The 17,156-nt window shown below is 38.9% G+C and overlaps 1 pseudogene; it reads left to right on the forward strand.

Annotated features, from left to right (window-relative positions):
- The first annotated feature begins 6,100 nt into the window (after positions 1 to 6,100).
- The window catches only part of LOC109109649, a 46,108-nt pseudogene continuing 35,052 nt past the window's right edge, over positions 6,101 to 17,156 (forward strand).

The raw sequence follows: 17,156 nt of genomic DNA on the forward strand, positions 1-17,156 counted from the left end.
CCTCAAGATAAGTAACTCGTGGCCTCAAGATACTAACTCGTGGCCTCAAGATACTAACTCGTGGCCTCAAGATAAGTAACTCGTGGCCTCAAGATACTACCTCGTGGCCTCAAGATACTAACTCTTTATGCTATAAAATATGAAGAAGAATTATAAAGGACTATGGATATGCAGCCTACAAGATTTACATTACTGTATTAACAGAATTGAATTGATTGTGATGAACAGTACTAGTAAATAAATAGAAGCAGAACTGCAGCAAACTATATTACACTGAATATTAAAACAGAGAATATTGCACAGAATGTGAAGTATAACATTGCACTACAGTACAGGGTCCAGTTTAATAACAAAGGGTCCATGTGTCAGACACTTCACTATCTTGAGGCCACGAGTTAGTATCTTGAGGCCACGAGTTAGTATCTTGAGGCCACGAGTTACTTATCTTGAGGCCACGAGTTAGTATCACTTCACCACGAGTTACTTATCTTGAGGCCACGAGTTAGTATCTTGAGGCCACGAGTTAGTATCTTGAGGCCACGAGTTACTTATCTTGAGGCCACGAGTTAGTATCTTGAGGCCACGAGTTACTTATCTTGAGGCCACGAGTTAGTATACTTGAGGCCACGAGTTAGTGTCTTGAGGCCACGAGTTACTTATCTTGAGGCCACGAGTTTAGTATCTTGAGGCCACGAGTTAGTATCTTGAGGCCACGAGTTACTTATCTTGAGGCCACGAGTTAGTATCTTGAGGCCACGAGTTAGTATCTTGAGGCCACGAGTTACTTATCTTGAGGCCACGAGTTAGTATCTTGAGGCCACGAGTTAGTATCTTGAGGCCACGAGTTACTTATCTTGAGGCCACGAGTTAGTATCTTGAGGCCACGAGTTACTTATCTTGAGGCCACGAGTTAGTATCTTGAGGCCACGAGTTACTTATCTTGAGGCCACGAGTTAGTATCTTGAGGCCACGAGTTACTTATCTTGAGGCCACGAGGTAGTATCTTGAGGCCACGAGTTACTTATCTTGAGGCCACAAGTTACTTATCTTGAGGCCACGAGTTAGTATCTTGAGGCCACGAGTTACTTATCTCGAGGCCACGAGTTAGTATCTTGAGGCCACGAGTTACTTATCTTGAGGCCACGAGTTAGTATCTTGAGGCCACGAGTTACTTATCTTGAGGCCACGAGTTAGTATCTTGAGGCCACGAGTTACTTATCTTGAGGCCACAAGTTACTTATCTTGAGGCCACGAGTTAGTATCTTGAGGCCACGAGTTACTTATCTTGAGGCCACAATTTACTTATCTTGAGGCCACGAGTTAGTATCTTGAGGCCACGAGTTAGTATCTTGAGGCCACGAGTTAGTATCTTGAGGCCACGAGTTAGTATCTTGAGGCCACGAGTTACTTATCTTGAGGCCACGAGTTACTTATCTTGAGGCCACGAGTTAGTATCTTGAGGCCACAAGATAAGTTTTTTTTTTTTTTTTTTTTTTGACAAAGTGGGACCAGAGGGGCTCCGTAGTTTTCTATTTGAATATATTTTAAAATTTAATTTATTCCTGTGATTTCAAAGCTGAATTTTTAGCATATTTTTTTTTTCATTACTCCAGTCACATGATCCTTCAGAAATCATTCAAATATTCTGATTTGCTGCTCAAAAAACATTTATTATTATTATTATGGTGAAAACAGCTGAGTAGAATTTTTCAGGTTTCTTTGATGGATAGAAAGTTCAGAAGTACAGCATTTATCAGATTTTTTTTGTAACATTATAAATGTCTTTATCGTAACTTTTGATCAGTTTAAAGCATCCTTTTTTATTTTTATTTTATTTATTTATACCCCATCCCCCCAAAAAACAAATAAAATAAAATAAAAATGATACTGACTCCAATCTTTTGAATAGTATATGTATAATGTTACAAAAGCTTTTTATTTAAGATAAATTCTGTTCTTTGGATCTTTCTGTTGGATCTTTCTTACTGTTCAAACTTTTTTGACTGGTATTGTATGTATCACAGCCTATGTATCACACTCATATATCATATCTTGTTTTGGAAAAGAATAAAACGTCAGGTCCGACAATATCTTTTTTAGTGTCTTTTTTTATTTAAATCTAGCTTTATTCGCAATGGCCCATGGAAACCTCTGAACACACTTGACTTGGCCAAAAAATCGCGGGGGGAGAATTCATGTTTTATTAAAAAGTGTTTACGTATTCTAGACTCATGGCTCACGCACACATTAGAATAGGTTAGATGCCTGCCTCCGTTGAGAGTCCTATCAAGTACTTTACCGATTCAACTCTTCTCCTCTCCTCCTCCTGCTTGGCTCTTTTGGATGCTTGACTCAGTTGTGAGTAATTTTGTTTTTGATAAAGCTGCTGTGAAAATGTGGGAAAAGCCGAAGTTGGGGTGATGCGGTCTTTATATAGGGGGAGCAAAATACTTCATCGCTCCATCTATAGTGCATTGTGATTGGATGTTAACACTGTCAGTACAGGAGACAAACCAATGGGCCACTGGCCGCTCGCTGTCCGTGCGTGATGGTCCACGGCAATAATAATAAAAAACAACAACAACATTTTTTTTAAAAAAAAACCTTAGGTGCGTCGGCCCACCGGGAAAATGCCCGGTATGCCCGATTACCAGTCCAGCCCTGCTGGAGAGAAAAGAAGAAGCTCGTTGATCTGTCAGTCGCGGGTCTTTTGTGATGAGGAATTTGTTCATATTTTTTTTATGTTGATGCATTTAAAAGTTAACGACCAAATTGATGTTTATAAAAGTTCATATTGCTGTTGCAGATGAAATATAACACGGATAACAATAAATAAATATTTTTTTTTAGGTTGTTTGATTTTTTTTTTTTGTAGCGAGAACCTTTTTTTGTAAATCTCTATATATTGTATATCGCGCAGCATCCGCCATGTTTGTAGTTTTTCTAACGCGTTTAATTCGTGTTTGTAGTTCTGGACCGAGACTTCGCCAAAGCGCAATGGATTGTGGGCAATTTCAGCCATTAGAGTGTGCACAGATCCACACTTCAAAAATCGACCTGAAATAGTAGACCATCCGGGGACTTTTGGCATACTCTTTTCAACACACTCTGCTTTAGGACACACTTATTCTAATCTCACACACTATCTAGGATGGATAGTGTGAACATTGAGACGCAGGGGATATGTGTGTGTGTGTGTGTGTATGTGTGTGTGTGTGTGTGTGTGTGTATGTGTGTGTGTGTGTGTGTGTGTGTGTGTGTGTGTGTGTGTGTGTGTGTGTGTGTGTGTGGCCCTCTGTGTTTCACTGGTCATCACAAACACTGTTGCCATGGTAACACACTTCATGCGGTCAATCCCAGTGAGTTTGTGTGAGTCTGCTGCTCTCTACTGGTCTACTGCGGCATTACAAAAACACTGTGTGTTGACATTAAAAGGACATTTCACCCCAAGAATGAAAATTACTCACCCTCATGTTGTTCCAAACCTGTAAGAACTATGTTCATCTTCAGAACACAAATGAAGATATTTCTGATGAAATCCGAGAGCTCTCTGACCCTCCGTAGACAGCAAGGTAACTAAAATGTTCCCAGGCCCAGAATCACCGTGAGGACATCAGACTGACACGGAAGAGAAGAAATCATTATTATTGTTGTCTTTTCACACAAAAAAGTATTTTTTTGTAGCTTGGTATAATTCTGGTTGACCCCTGAAGTCATGTGGGCTGATGTCCTCGCTACGTTTCTGTGTCTTGGAGCGTTTCAGTTGTGTTGCTGTCTATGGAGGGTCAGAAAGCTCACGACTTCATCAGAAATATCTTCAGTTGTGTTCTGAAGATGAATGAAGGTCTTACAGGTTACCCAAAAATGAAAGTTCTGTCATCATTTCTTTCATCTTGATGCTGTACAGACTGATCTCTTCACCTCCTTCATAAGTCCGTCGCAAAGCTCTTCACATTTCAACTAATCTAGTGTAGGTAACACTTCTTTTGTTGTTTAATGTTATTTCTGTTGAAACTTTTTTAAAATCTATTTTTAATTACAAATTTATGATGAAGTTGCAGATTAGTATGCTTTAAATATTAACTTTAAATTCAATATTGAATAGTAAAACATTACAGTTAATATTATGATCTATGTGTGCTTTAATATGTTAACACATCAAAATAAACATGCTTTAAAGCATGACATGATTTCAGATACAGTGTAATATGGTTTCTGTTGGAATGAGTCCAGAGACCGGACGGCAAAGAGCGGATCAGACCACAAAACACACATTTCTACACAGAACATCCCACTTTAAAGACGATGGGAGAAAATCAAGCATCTCAGATGGTCTGACAGCCACGACAAACAGCGCTGATAGATACACATTTATTAAAGGAAAATCATTCTTTAAAGATGATGGGAGTTAATAAGAATTACTTCAAGCATTCCATACCAAACAAACCAAAATCAAGCCACAAAACAAAACAAACAAAACAAAACAAACAAACAATAACAACAACAACAACAACAATAATACTATAATAATATATCAAGGCAGCCACGAAAGATAACCAAACAATACCAAACCTGGGGCCAGTTGCATTAAGCGCTTAGACTAGTTTTAAGAAGTTAGTCATCTAATTCTTTTTTCTTCTAGACTGGTCAGAACATAGACTGCTCTAATCAGAATGGGAAAGTAAGACTGGTCACCCCTTGGCTAACGGCTAGTTCTTTAGACAGTCAGTCTTAACACGGTGGCTCAGTTTATGCAGCTGGGCTAACATGGACGGTTTCTTATTTTGACACAGCATCGGCTGGTCTCCATGTTCCGGTCTGCGTCTCTCTCAGTGCTAGCCTTTTCAGAAAAGATCGTGATTTTTCCATGAGGAGAGCAGTTCCCGCATGGATAGATACAGTACACAACCGGGATAAGTGGTAAGGCGCTTCAAGGTTTTTTTTTCAAACTTTAACTGCAGACACAGATGTGCTTAGCAACCGTTGCTATGTAAACAACACAAGCATCGAGGACCCATCTTGAGCGATACAAGAGATTTCTGCCTGTTTCTTTCGCTGTTATATTAATAATGCAACATTTTGAGTTCCGGATTTATTCCCAATTGTATAACCACAGTTTTACTACAAATACCATGGTTAATCTGTGGTTACCATTGTTTAACTATAGAATATATATATATATATATATATTTTTTTTATTTGTTGTAAAAACATTGTTAATTTTCATAAGGGATATATTAAATGATATAATGGTATATTAGTAATTATACAGAATAATATATTGTGTAAATATATTACAATATTTTGAATAATACATAAGGAATTGCTGCTTTCATATATTGAAAAATATGTGACAATATATTTACTTATATATCACTATATATATAATATAGGCCTCTCCAATAACTGTAGCATCTGAGAGTCAGCTCTGCTTTACTCAGCGCTGCGGTACTGAAACATGCTCAGACTACTGCACCTTTGATTCTTCTGTGGGACTACCCAAAATATATTTTCAAATATTTTGTACATTTTTAAAAATATATTTTAAGAATTTAAACATATTTTAACCATTAAAATATATATTACAGTCCATATATTAAGTCATAGAAACACGTTCACGTCTGGGTTATAGTTAACTAAACCTAAAACTATACAAATGGTTACTTGAAATAAAATAAAAGTTTTAGGCACACAAGACACACTTAGAATCAACTCCAGACCTTTTAACTGCTTAACTGATGTAGAAATAATGAAGGAATAGTCCACATCTGTCCATGAAACAGCTTTTGAGTCAACTGTCCAATTATTTGTGGTCCCTTGAAAAAGGGGAGAGGTGCATATTAAAGAGCTGTAATTCCTTAACCTTTCCTCCAGTTGTGATGAGAATACTCTCAAATTAAGGCACTTTTAGCCCATATTATATAACTGTAGCTTGAAAATGTTTTGGTCAACAACTAAGATAGCAAAAAGTTCAAATATATATGGACCTGACTGTGTATATATACGTATTACAAGTATTAAGTGAATTCAGGTAATTTTGATCAGATCATGATGTGTGTGTGTGTGTGTGTGTGTGTGTGTGTGTGTGTGTGTGTGTGTGTGGGTGTACGACACAGCTGACGCCACGCTGATTCAGCTGCTGAAGAGACACAAAGACACGGTGTATTGTGTGGCTTACGCTAAAGATGGTGATGATATCATCCTGTATCTGATTAACTGTGAGTGCATCGTGTGCATCTGTGTGACTTTCCTCCTCTCTGTCCTGCAGGGAAACGCTTCGCATCCGGTTCAGCAGATTAAAGCATCATCATCTGGACCTCCAAACTGGAGGGCATCCTCAAATACACGTGAGCTTCTGTGCTTATAGTAATCATGTAATTATAATGATGTTTATTATCTTAGTGTTTCATTTAGTCACAGGTCCCATCATACCATACTGCCGTCCTTCAGAACAGACTTCACTGATAGCTGCGTTTGTGTGTGTTTTGTCTCTTAGTCACAATGATTCAGTTCAGTGTGTGGCTTACAACCCCGTCACACACCAGCTGGCCTCTTGCCCCTTAGGAGACTTCGGTGAGTGTGTGTGTGTGTGCGCATTCACAAACCCATTCACTACTGTGACACATCAATGACAACTGCTCCTGTAGCTCAAGTGGTAGAGCATTGCGTTACGAAGCACAAGGTTGGGGGTTCGATTCCCCGGGAACACATGATAGGTAAAAATTGATAGCCTGAATGCACTGTAAGTCGCTTTGGATAAAAGCGTCTGCTAAATGCATAAATTTAATTTAATTTAATTTAACTGAAACGAGAGATAGACAGGTGCTTAATAAATTCAATTCACTTTTATTTGAATAGCACTTTTCACAATACAGTTGTTGCAAAGCAGCTTCACTAAAAATTTAAGTTTCTACATTATATTTACTAATAGCTTATCAGTGGTGACTATGTCGAGGTGATGTCCATATGGCAGAAATGATAGTGTACAGTTAGTTAATGACGTAATCAGACAGACAGTGAACACTATTAATGATTATATGTTGCGAGCAAACTTTGGTAGTTTTGTATGTTGTTTGAGGGTTCTGCATCATCTCTTCTCAGGTGTTCGGTCATCTCAGATCTTTGTAAGGGCTGGATCCAGACTGAAGATTGTGTAATTCCTAGTTACCTTGGGATGTCCATCCCTTGACAGAAACAGAGAAGCAGATAGAGACTAAATTAGCGTAGCTGCTGTTCCAACCAAGCAAAGAATGAAAATGTGCATTTGATCAGATATAGCTGAAGTACAAAGTTACGAGATACATTATGTGAATGCTTGGCTAAAGAGGTGTGTTTTTAATCTAGATTTAAACAGAGAGAGTGTGTCTGAGCCCCGAACATTATCAGGGAGGCTATTCCAGAGTTTGGGTGCCAAATGTGAAAAAGCTCTACCTCCTTTAGTGGACTTTGCTATCCTAGGTACTATCAAAAGTCCAGCGTTTTGTGACCTTAGGGAGCGTGATGGGTTGTAGCGTGGTAGAAGACTAGTTAGAATCGACATTAGTTATTGTATTTCTGACATCTATTTAGTTTATTTTACATCTATCTATCTATTTTATTAGTGAAGAAATTCATAAAGTCATTACAACTAAACTGTAGTCTCGTTTAAAAACAGTTTAAATTGGGTGGCGTCTGGTTATTTGTTAATCTAGCCACTGTGCTAAATAAAATCCTTGGATTGTTTTGGTTGTTTTCTATGAGTTTGTGGATATGCTCGGCCCTGGCAGTTTTTAGAGCCTGTCTATAGCTGGACATACTGTTTTTCCACACAATTCTGCCACTGTGCTAAATAAGTTTTTCTCTCATTTGCGCGCAAGACTACGAGTTTCTTTCTTGAGAGCGTGGGTATTACTGTTGTACCATGGCACAGTACGTTTTTCTCTAACCTTTTTCAATTTGATGGGGGTAACAGCTTCTAATGTATTAGAGAAGATAGTGTCCATGTTGCTAGCCATTTAGTCTAGTTCATGTGTATTTATGGGTACACAGAGCAGTTGAGATAAATCAGGCAGGTTATTTGTGAATCTGTCTTTGGTGGCTGGAACAATAGTTCTACATGGATGATAACACGGAGCTATATAGTTAATATCAGTAATACTCCGAATGCACGATACAAGGAAATGGTCAGTAACATCATCACTTTGAGGTACAATATCTATATCAGTAAGTTCAATTCCATGTGATATAATTAAATCTAGCGTATGATAAAAACAATGAGTGGGCCCAGTGATGTTTTGCTTGACCCCAAAAGAGTTTATTAAGTCTGTAAATGCAAGTCCTAACACATCATTTGTATTATCAATGTGAATGTTAAAGTCTCAGTTGACCGTTCGCAAAGAGCTTGATTGACAGGCAATCTGACCAATAAGAACACGTGCCGCCGCTGCTATCCACCATCTTGCCCGACAGCTACGGCCGGTCTACATTGAAATCAATGTTAAAAAGGTGTAAAAAAGATTTTAACTGAATTGAAATATTTTCAATATAACTAAATGTTTTTGAAAATAAACATACATAGATACAGGTCCTTGAAATTGCTTGAATTTATTTTGTGCAAGAAGTTTTCTGGAGAAAATTCCATATTATTCCCTCCGATTCGCTAATGTGTTATTTCGGCAACACTTCGTGGCCTATGCATACTAGCTTGCTTGATTTACGTTAGTTACGTGCATTAACGCATTACGTTAAGTGTTTCCTGCATGAGGTACTTTGTCTTGTACGTTTCCATGACGTTCATGTACGGACGAAACTGCTACAATGGTACCTCAACGTTTCACAGACACACCATGAAATTAATGTTGAATTGCTTTGCTTGTTAAGATGCAAACTCATGAGGCAAGTTTGGACAGCGGCAGACTGGAGTAAAACTAAGAGCAGAGAATGTTATTTTTGTAAAGTCAGAAAGAAATTGTGTAGTGCAATTAAGCAATTTAGGCGAGAATGATTCTGATTTTATTACATTCAGCGTAAATGACGATTGATAAGGAATAATGTATTGACAGTAACAAGGTCGCACGTTGAAGCCAAGAGAATGCTGATTCCCGAATATCAGCACGACTGCAGATTTGACATTGATTTTATTCATTCAACAAACAAGTGATAATCATTCACTAATCTCTGAGCAGCACACAGCAGTTTTGTTACTGAATGAATCAGCGCTTTTGAATGGATAATTTGAGTCAATGATTCAGCGATCCATTCGTAAAGATAGCATTTGCTTGATTGTTAAATGAATCAGTCATCTGAATGAATCGCTTGAACTAATGACTTAAATGTTCACTAATTAACACAGTCACTTGACACCACCTACAGGCAGTCTACTCTCTTATTTTAAAGTATCACTGCATTTTTTTCCAACTTTTCATATTTGTATATTAAAAATTATTTAAACCACTAAGCTCATTATTCATGCAGTTGTAATTTTCCTGTGTAAATGTAAATTCCTTAATGAAATGTAAGAATTTGATATGAAAGATAATGCAAAATTTTTATTAGATTAGGAAAAAAAATTTAAAGAATTGCCCTTTCTGTAGTTAAAAAAACACCAAGGAAATCAATTTAATATCACAAATATGCTGATTTCAGTAAGTAAGAGCTGATATAGAAGTGATTTAAATTATGACGATTTTCTCACATATCCAAGATGATCATCATTCAATTACTGTGAAATTGAATGGTTAATTTAAAACAGGCCTATAACTGGTCAAAGTTTGGGATCATTAAGATTTTTTAATGTTTTTGAAAGTCTCTTATGCTTACTAAGGCTACATTTTTTTAATCAAAAATACAATAAAAACAGTAATATTGTAGAATATTATTTCAATTTATACATTTTAAAATTTTATTGCTGTGAAGTGCAGCTGTATTTTCAGCATCATTACTCCAGTCTTCAGTGTCACATGATCTTCAGAAATCATTCTAATATGATGATTTGCTGCTCAAGAAACATTTCTGATTATTATCAATGTTGAACACAGTTGTGCTTAATCCTTTGTTTTTGTTCTTTTTTTGTGGCTCAGTAGTAGAGCATTGCGTTAGCAATGCAAAAAGGTTGTGGGTTTGATTCTCAGGGAACACATGTTAGGTAAAAAAGAATGTTAGCCTGAATGCACTGTAAGTCACTTTGGATAAAAGCATCTGCTAAATGCATAAATGTAAATGGAAACCATATTATATTACCATTCAAAAATACAATAAAAAAACTAAAGTGCTTTTTTTTATATTCACATAGAAAATATTTTTTGTAAATTTAAATAATATTTCTCAGTATTACTTTTATTGCAGCCTTAGTGGGCAGAAGATACTTGTATCAAAAACAAAAAACTTTGATATATATATGGGTCGTGTATGGCATTAATTTTTTTTTTTTTAAATGGCATTAAAAAGGCATTAAAAAGCATTAAATTAGATTTGATGATAGCTGCAGACACCCTGTTTCAATAAAATCCATGCAAAAGTTAATATCAGATCATTTTAGAATACAGTATAGGATGTACTGAATATTCTTCAGTTTTATGCAAAACAGAAATACGTCAAATAGAATATCAGATCTATGTCATATGGCCCAAGAATATGCTTTTTTGCATAGTTGTGTTTGACGCATGAAAACTGTAACAATGAATCTTACAAGGTAACACAATGTAACCTTGCTCTCACTTGAAATGTGTCCCCACATTAAATCCTTGAATTTGAGGGTATTGGACCTGGAAAGTCCTTGAAAATTCCTTGAATTTGAAGTTAACCAAAGTGTGGGAACCCTGAATTAAAGTCCTCCTGTGGTAAAAATCAAGTTTTTTTTATGTTGTTTATTTGTCTGTGTGGTGTTTTTAATATGCTTTTAGACAAACCATGTGTCAATCCATTTATCAACACCATTGCTGAGTATTTTCTCCTTAAAACTGTAGTTTCCCAAAGGCAGTCACAGAAACACGGTTTGAAACCAAATTCACAAAAAAAAAAAAAAAAAATCACAAAATTCAATAACCAATCGCGTCAAGGGATCCTATCCTTAGCATATCATTAAATGTGCTGCAGAGCAGAGGGTCTAGTGAGAAGGTGCTGGCTCATGGCTGGCTGCTGTGTGACTGAGTGGAGGTGGGGCTCATTTGCATATTTATAGATCCGTGTATAGTAAATGAAGCAAGGGTGTAGTTACATTCAAGCTATTTTAAGGCATGACAAAATTATTTTCACAAGAAAAAACATTTAAATATGTCATTTTGATGACCAAAGATGAATTTTAAAGGATAAAAGTTTTGCCTACAGGGTGACTTCATGACAGGCAAGTTACTGCAAAAAGACTGTCACTGCGACACTCTAAAGTGATGAAACTATGGCGCCATGTGCTTTTTTAAACCACTTTCATAGGTTTCACGTTATATTGTCTGCTCAGAAAATATGTAAATGCCCAGTAGCCGCAGCTGTATCCCTTCTAACCTTAACCACAAATCAGACAGGAGAGTAGATTAACTTTGGTGGACTTAAACTTGAAAAATAGTGTGTTCCGCGGTTGACATAAAATACTATTTGATTTTTATTCATGTTCATTTCATGCATTAAGTTAATATGAAAAGACAATTGGTTCACGTGTTTGAACTGAGGCAATACAGTGATCTATCACGACACATTAAAGAGCCACAAAACTGTATTTATTGTTTGAATTTCTTTAAAAGTGACACAATTTAAAAGCTGAGAGTCCTGAGACCTCATTTCATACCAGAAGTAACCTGCTCTGTCTTTTTTTTGTGTGTTTTGTGGTTTTGTTATTTTGTTTGCGATGTGTTTTTCACTGCGTGAGAACATGTGTGTAGTGTGAGGGAGGCATTGTTTGTCGGGGATGACAACAGTAACTAAGGAGGACGGGTCTTTGTGAACGGTCAATTAGCATTTTATCAACATTAACAAATAGGTCTGAGAAGATGTCTGCAAATTCTTTAAGGAATCTGCATACGGCCCTGGCGGTCTATACATTTACATTTATTAATTTAGCAGACGCTTTTATCCAAACTGACTTACAATTTGGGGAATACATCAAGCGATTCATCTTAAAGAGGCAAATAGACACAGGAAGTGCTCGTAATACCAAGTTTCAGGCATTGTTCAAAAAAGTACAAGCTAGACTGGGGATTAAGTAAAGAGAAGCAAAAGTTTTTCTTCTTTTTTTTTTTTAGGATGAAGTCAGATGAGTTTTCAGCTGTCGCTTGAAAAGTGTCAGGGAATCATTCCACCAGCCAGGAACGGTGAACGAAAATGTTCTGGAAAGTGATTTTGAGCCTCTCTGTGATGGTACCACGAGGCATCGCTCACTAGCGGATCTCAGACTTCTGGAGGGGATGTAGATTCGTAGTAGTGAGTGGAAGTAGGCGGGTGCTGAGCCTGCGACTGTTCTGTATGCAAGCATCAATGTCTTGAACTTGATGCGAGCCGCAACAGGTAGCCATTGCAAGGAGATAAAGAGAGGTGTAACATGGGCTCTTTTGGGCTTGTTGAAGACCAGTCATTGGAGTTGGAGTGGCAGGGAAGACAAGGAGCTCAATCTTTGCCAGGTTGAGCTGTAGGTGAGGTTCTTTCATCCATGCCGAGATGTCCACCAGGCAGCCTGAGATCCGTGCAACTACAGTTGGATCATCTGGTTGAAATGAAAGATAGAGCTGTGTGTCATCAGCATAGCAATGGTAGGAGAAACCATGTGCCTGTATGATGGGACCTTGCGGCCCCCCGTCTCTGGAACCAACTTCCACTGGACATTCACCTTGTTCGTTGTGTTGTGAGTTCGAGTCTCGGGCCGGCAGGAATTGTGGGTGGGGGAGTGAATGTACAGCGCTCTCTCCACCCTCAATACCATGACTTAGGTGCCCTTGAGCAAGGCACTGAACCCCCAACTGCTCCCCGGGCGCCGCAGCATATGGCTGCCCACTGCTCCGGGTGTGTGTTCACAGTGTGTGTGTGTGTTCACTGCTCTGTGTGTGTGCACTTCGGATGGGTTAAATGCAGAGCATAATTCTGAGTATGGGTCACCATACTTGGCTGAATGTCACGTCACTTTCACTTTCACTTATATGGTTATGAGTATGGGTCCAAGAACGTATCCCTGAGGAACCCCAGTGACCAGTTTATGTGCTTTGGAAGAGTTCCCTCCCAATGCCATCCTGAAAGACCTACCAGTGAGATAGGATTCAAACCAGCGAAGGGGAATCCCTGTGATGCCCAGTGATGAGAGCAGACAGGAGGATCTGATGATTGACAGTGTCAAAAGCAGCAGATAGATCCAGCAGAATAAGAACTGATGATTCAGAATCAGCTTCTGCAATGCGCAGGGCTTCTGTGACTGAGAGTAGCACAGTCTCAGCTGAATGGTCACTCCTGAAACCTGACTGGTTAGAGTCCAGTTTGTTGTTTTGTGAGAGAAACAATGATAACTGGTTGAAAACAACTCTTTCGAGGGTTTTTGCTATGAATGGAAGGAGAGTGGTAGTTCTTTAGATGTGTGTGGGTGTTTAATGTAGGTTTCTTGAGCAGTGGGGTTACCGAGCCTGCTGGAATGCAGTGGGAAAGGTGCCTGTGAGGAGAGATGTGTTGATGATGTGTGTGAGTGCTGGTAAGAGTGTAGGAGAGATTGCTTGGAGGAGGTGTGAGGGGATTGGGTCTAGAGGGCATGTTGTAGAGTGGCTGGAGAGGAGAAGTTTCGATACTTGTGCCTCAGTGAAGGGACAGAAGGAGAAGATGGGAGTTTTAGCGGTAGGTGTGGTTGGTTTGAGGTCCTGTGTGTGTGGGGCTGAGAATTGACTACTGATTGTTCTGGTTTTGTCTGTGAAGAATGAGGCAAAATCATCCACTGTTATCGAAGTGGTGGGAGATGGTTGACGGGGACAGAGGAGAGAATTTAATGTTTTGAAGTGGTTACATGTGTCTGGAGCGCTGTTGATCTTGGAAGTATGAAGATTTGGCAGTGTGGACTTCAGCAGAGAAAGATGAAAGCAAAGACTGATACATACTCAGGTCTGACGGATCTTTTGATTTGCGCCATTTTCTCTCTGCTGCCAAGCAATTAATGATAGATAATGAGGTCTGACGGTTGTTTTGATTTAAGCACGTAAGCACTGGCAATCTAGGCCTATGCCTGTGAGACCTGCAAAAATACAGTGCGCAATGGCCGAGTTGTACGTATTCCACCAGCGGTGATTCAGCTTCAGGCCTATTCTCTGTGTCACATACCACGACCATATTGCAAATGAAGAGATTCTGTGCAGGGCTAAAACCTATAGAGTTAGGGTCGAAGGGAGCGTGGGTTTCGCCTAAAAGTAAAGTTTTGGTAGACGGAACAAGAGATAGGAGAGATTTATTTTGCTTATCTGACAGTGTAACATTAAGTAGAAGCATTTTGAATGAGTTAAAACCTTTATCCTATTTTTTGAGTAACAATGAAAATATCACTATAATATGAAGGAATAAAGTCCTTTGCTGCTCTACAAAATGAGTAAGACTGAACGTTGATTTAATGTGACTGTGACCCGTCTTGTGGTCAGATTTGTGGCCTGACTGTCCTGTACGCCTGCTCTCTGCAGTCACTCTTTGTCTGTCACTCCTGGTTTAGATCTGCTTCCTCTGGACATTAACATGTGTTTTCTGTGATCCACTCACTGCTGTTCTGCTATTACAGCATCATGTGTAAATGATTAAATGATTCTGAACTCTCATAACTCTATCCACCAGCTGAATATTGGATCGGATCACTGAAACCATATGCGTTTGAGTGAGTTCAGAATCATTTATGTTAATGTCCAGAGGAAGCAAATTTCTGACCTAATGTCAAATTCAGCTTTGATTCGACTGCTGAACGCTATTTGTCTAATAAGAGGTTTAACAAACGCTTCTGCAGTGTTCACTTTTCTCTGACGTGTTAGCTTTGGGTTGCAGGTCTGTGGTCTCTGGAGCAGAAGTCTGTCTCCAAACATGAAGTCAGCAGTAAGATCACATGCTGTGGGTGAGTTGAGGAGGTTTATCACAGGGTACTGTAATGAGTAGCTGTGTGATGTGTGACGCTGTCTGCTGGTGATCTCAGGTGGACTAATGAAGGCCAGTACTTGGCTCTGGGATGAATGGAGGTGTGAGCGTCAGAAACAAGAGTGAAGAGGAGGTGAAGATCGAGGGTCCAGGCGGCTCCTCATCGCCCATCCGGTCCATTGCGTGGAACCCATCCAAGTAAGTGTTCATGCATAGGCTCAGTTAACTTCAGTTTAAGTTGTATATTTAGTTTATTTATTAAGTTGCTATAACTAATTGCAGCAGGAGTGTTATTTTAGCGTCAGATGCTCTTCTAGCTTTTGTTAATAGTTTTTATTTGTGTACATTTCTGTTTTCATTTTAATTTTTGGATAATGTTTTAATTGTTTTGCTGTGTTTTTGTCATAAACTAAATGAAAATAAGAAATGTATATCGAAAAAAAAAAACTTTTTTTATTTTAGCTAGTTGGCAAGGAAGGCAATATTTCTCATTTTGATGTAGTTTTTGACAAAAATCAGTGACGGTTGCTTTGATGGTTTGTGTTCTGATTCGGTCTCATTCAGATTTTACTGACTGTGGCTTCAGTGTGCTAGTGTTACACAGATCATATACCTTGTGTTCTGTGTTTGTGCCTGATCTTTCTGGGGAGACCCCTGAGGGAGGAGTGCTCAGTTTGCACACCAGACAGCAGGGGGCTCTGTTGCTCTAGTCATTCAGTTCATCTACAGCCACACACTCCACCGTCTCTGATCTGTGCTGTTTGCTGTCACTGTTGACAGACTCCTGAGAAAGTGTTCAACCCAGTCTAGCGATGAACTCCTCAGTGCTGGTCCTGGAGAGCCTCTGAGTTCCTGAACATGATGAATGATTTAATTATGGTTGGATCTGATCTGAGTCACATCCCTGATGTCAGAGACTAGCTCCGACATGAGAACAGCACACTGAGCCTGTAAACAGTCTTCACGCCGTAGTTCTGGAAGTGGGAATTCTCCTTTTCCCCAAACTTCACCCTACAAACCCAGTGTTTTACCGGTGTAATCAGAGGTGTGCAGGAACAGCAGTCATCTCACCGTCACATCACATTTAAACAATAACAAGTTTATATATATATTTATATGTTTTTTTGTCTCCCATTACCAGTCTAGAGCTGTCACCTACTGTCATTTGATAAAAAAAGCTGAATTACAGGTGCAGTAATGTGTAAAGCTGGCAGTTCGTATGAAATAATTAGCACTTTCACAGACAAGCAGTGGTTTATATGCACGTATGCATGTATTTATCAGTGTGTCTTTGAAACGCAGCTTCTCCTCAGTCAGTGGGTGGTGTAGGTGATGGATGATGATGGAGTCTGAACAGCAGATGATCTCAGATAAAGCACACAGGACAGGACAGATGTTCCTCGGTGTTCTTGAACGGCCACGTGTCGCACTGCGTGTGTGTGTGTGTGTTTCAGGGATGAACACAATGATATCTTGGCAGTGGCTGATTGGGGACAGAGGCTGTCGTTCTACCAGCTCAGTGGGAAACAGGTTTGTGTGTGGAATATGTTTTTATTACGCTCCATGTCAAACTCATGCCAAAGAGAGATTAGGTGTTGACTGAGAAGTGCTCACTGATCAAGTAGCTGTATTTTGATATTGTCTATTAATTCATGTCCCAGTCACATTTTCTTAGATAAACATTACTTACACTAGCAGAAAAAGAAAACAAAATCTGTTTTATATTTTTACATTAACAATGTAATCAATATTATTTTTATTTAAAGCCAAGTATGGATCTCATCAAGTTAGTGTTTTTAAGAGTGAAATCTCTCAGCTGTGACTGGCCAGACTCTGCAGGCCGCCTCTGACTTTGGGCACTATTGTGTAGTCCAGACTGCGAATCAGTCGTGTAGTGTATTCCAGCCTGAAGCAGCTCTCGTTTAGTTTGTCATAATTCTGAGACGGTATCAGCAGTGTAATCTGATAAGTGCTGCCTGATCTTTGCCTTTACTTGTCCAATCTGCTGCTTCAAAGCAACAAATCTGTGTTTCCCATGAAACACTGACACCATCATATCTGCAAAATACTGCACACAGACTATCCATCTCGACCGGGACTCAACATAGTACATG

The sequence above is a fragment of the Cyprinus carpio genome, chromosome B8 (assembly GCF_018340385.1).
Source record: "Cyprinus carpio isolate SPL01 chromosome B8, ASM1834038v1, whole genome shotgun sequence".
Taxonomy (NCBI): Eukaryota; Metazoa; Chordata; class Actinopteri; order Cypriniformes; family Cyprinidae; genus Cyprinus; species Cyprinus carpio.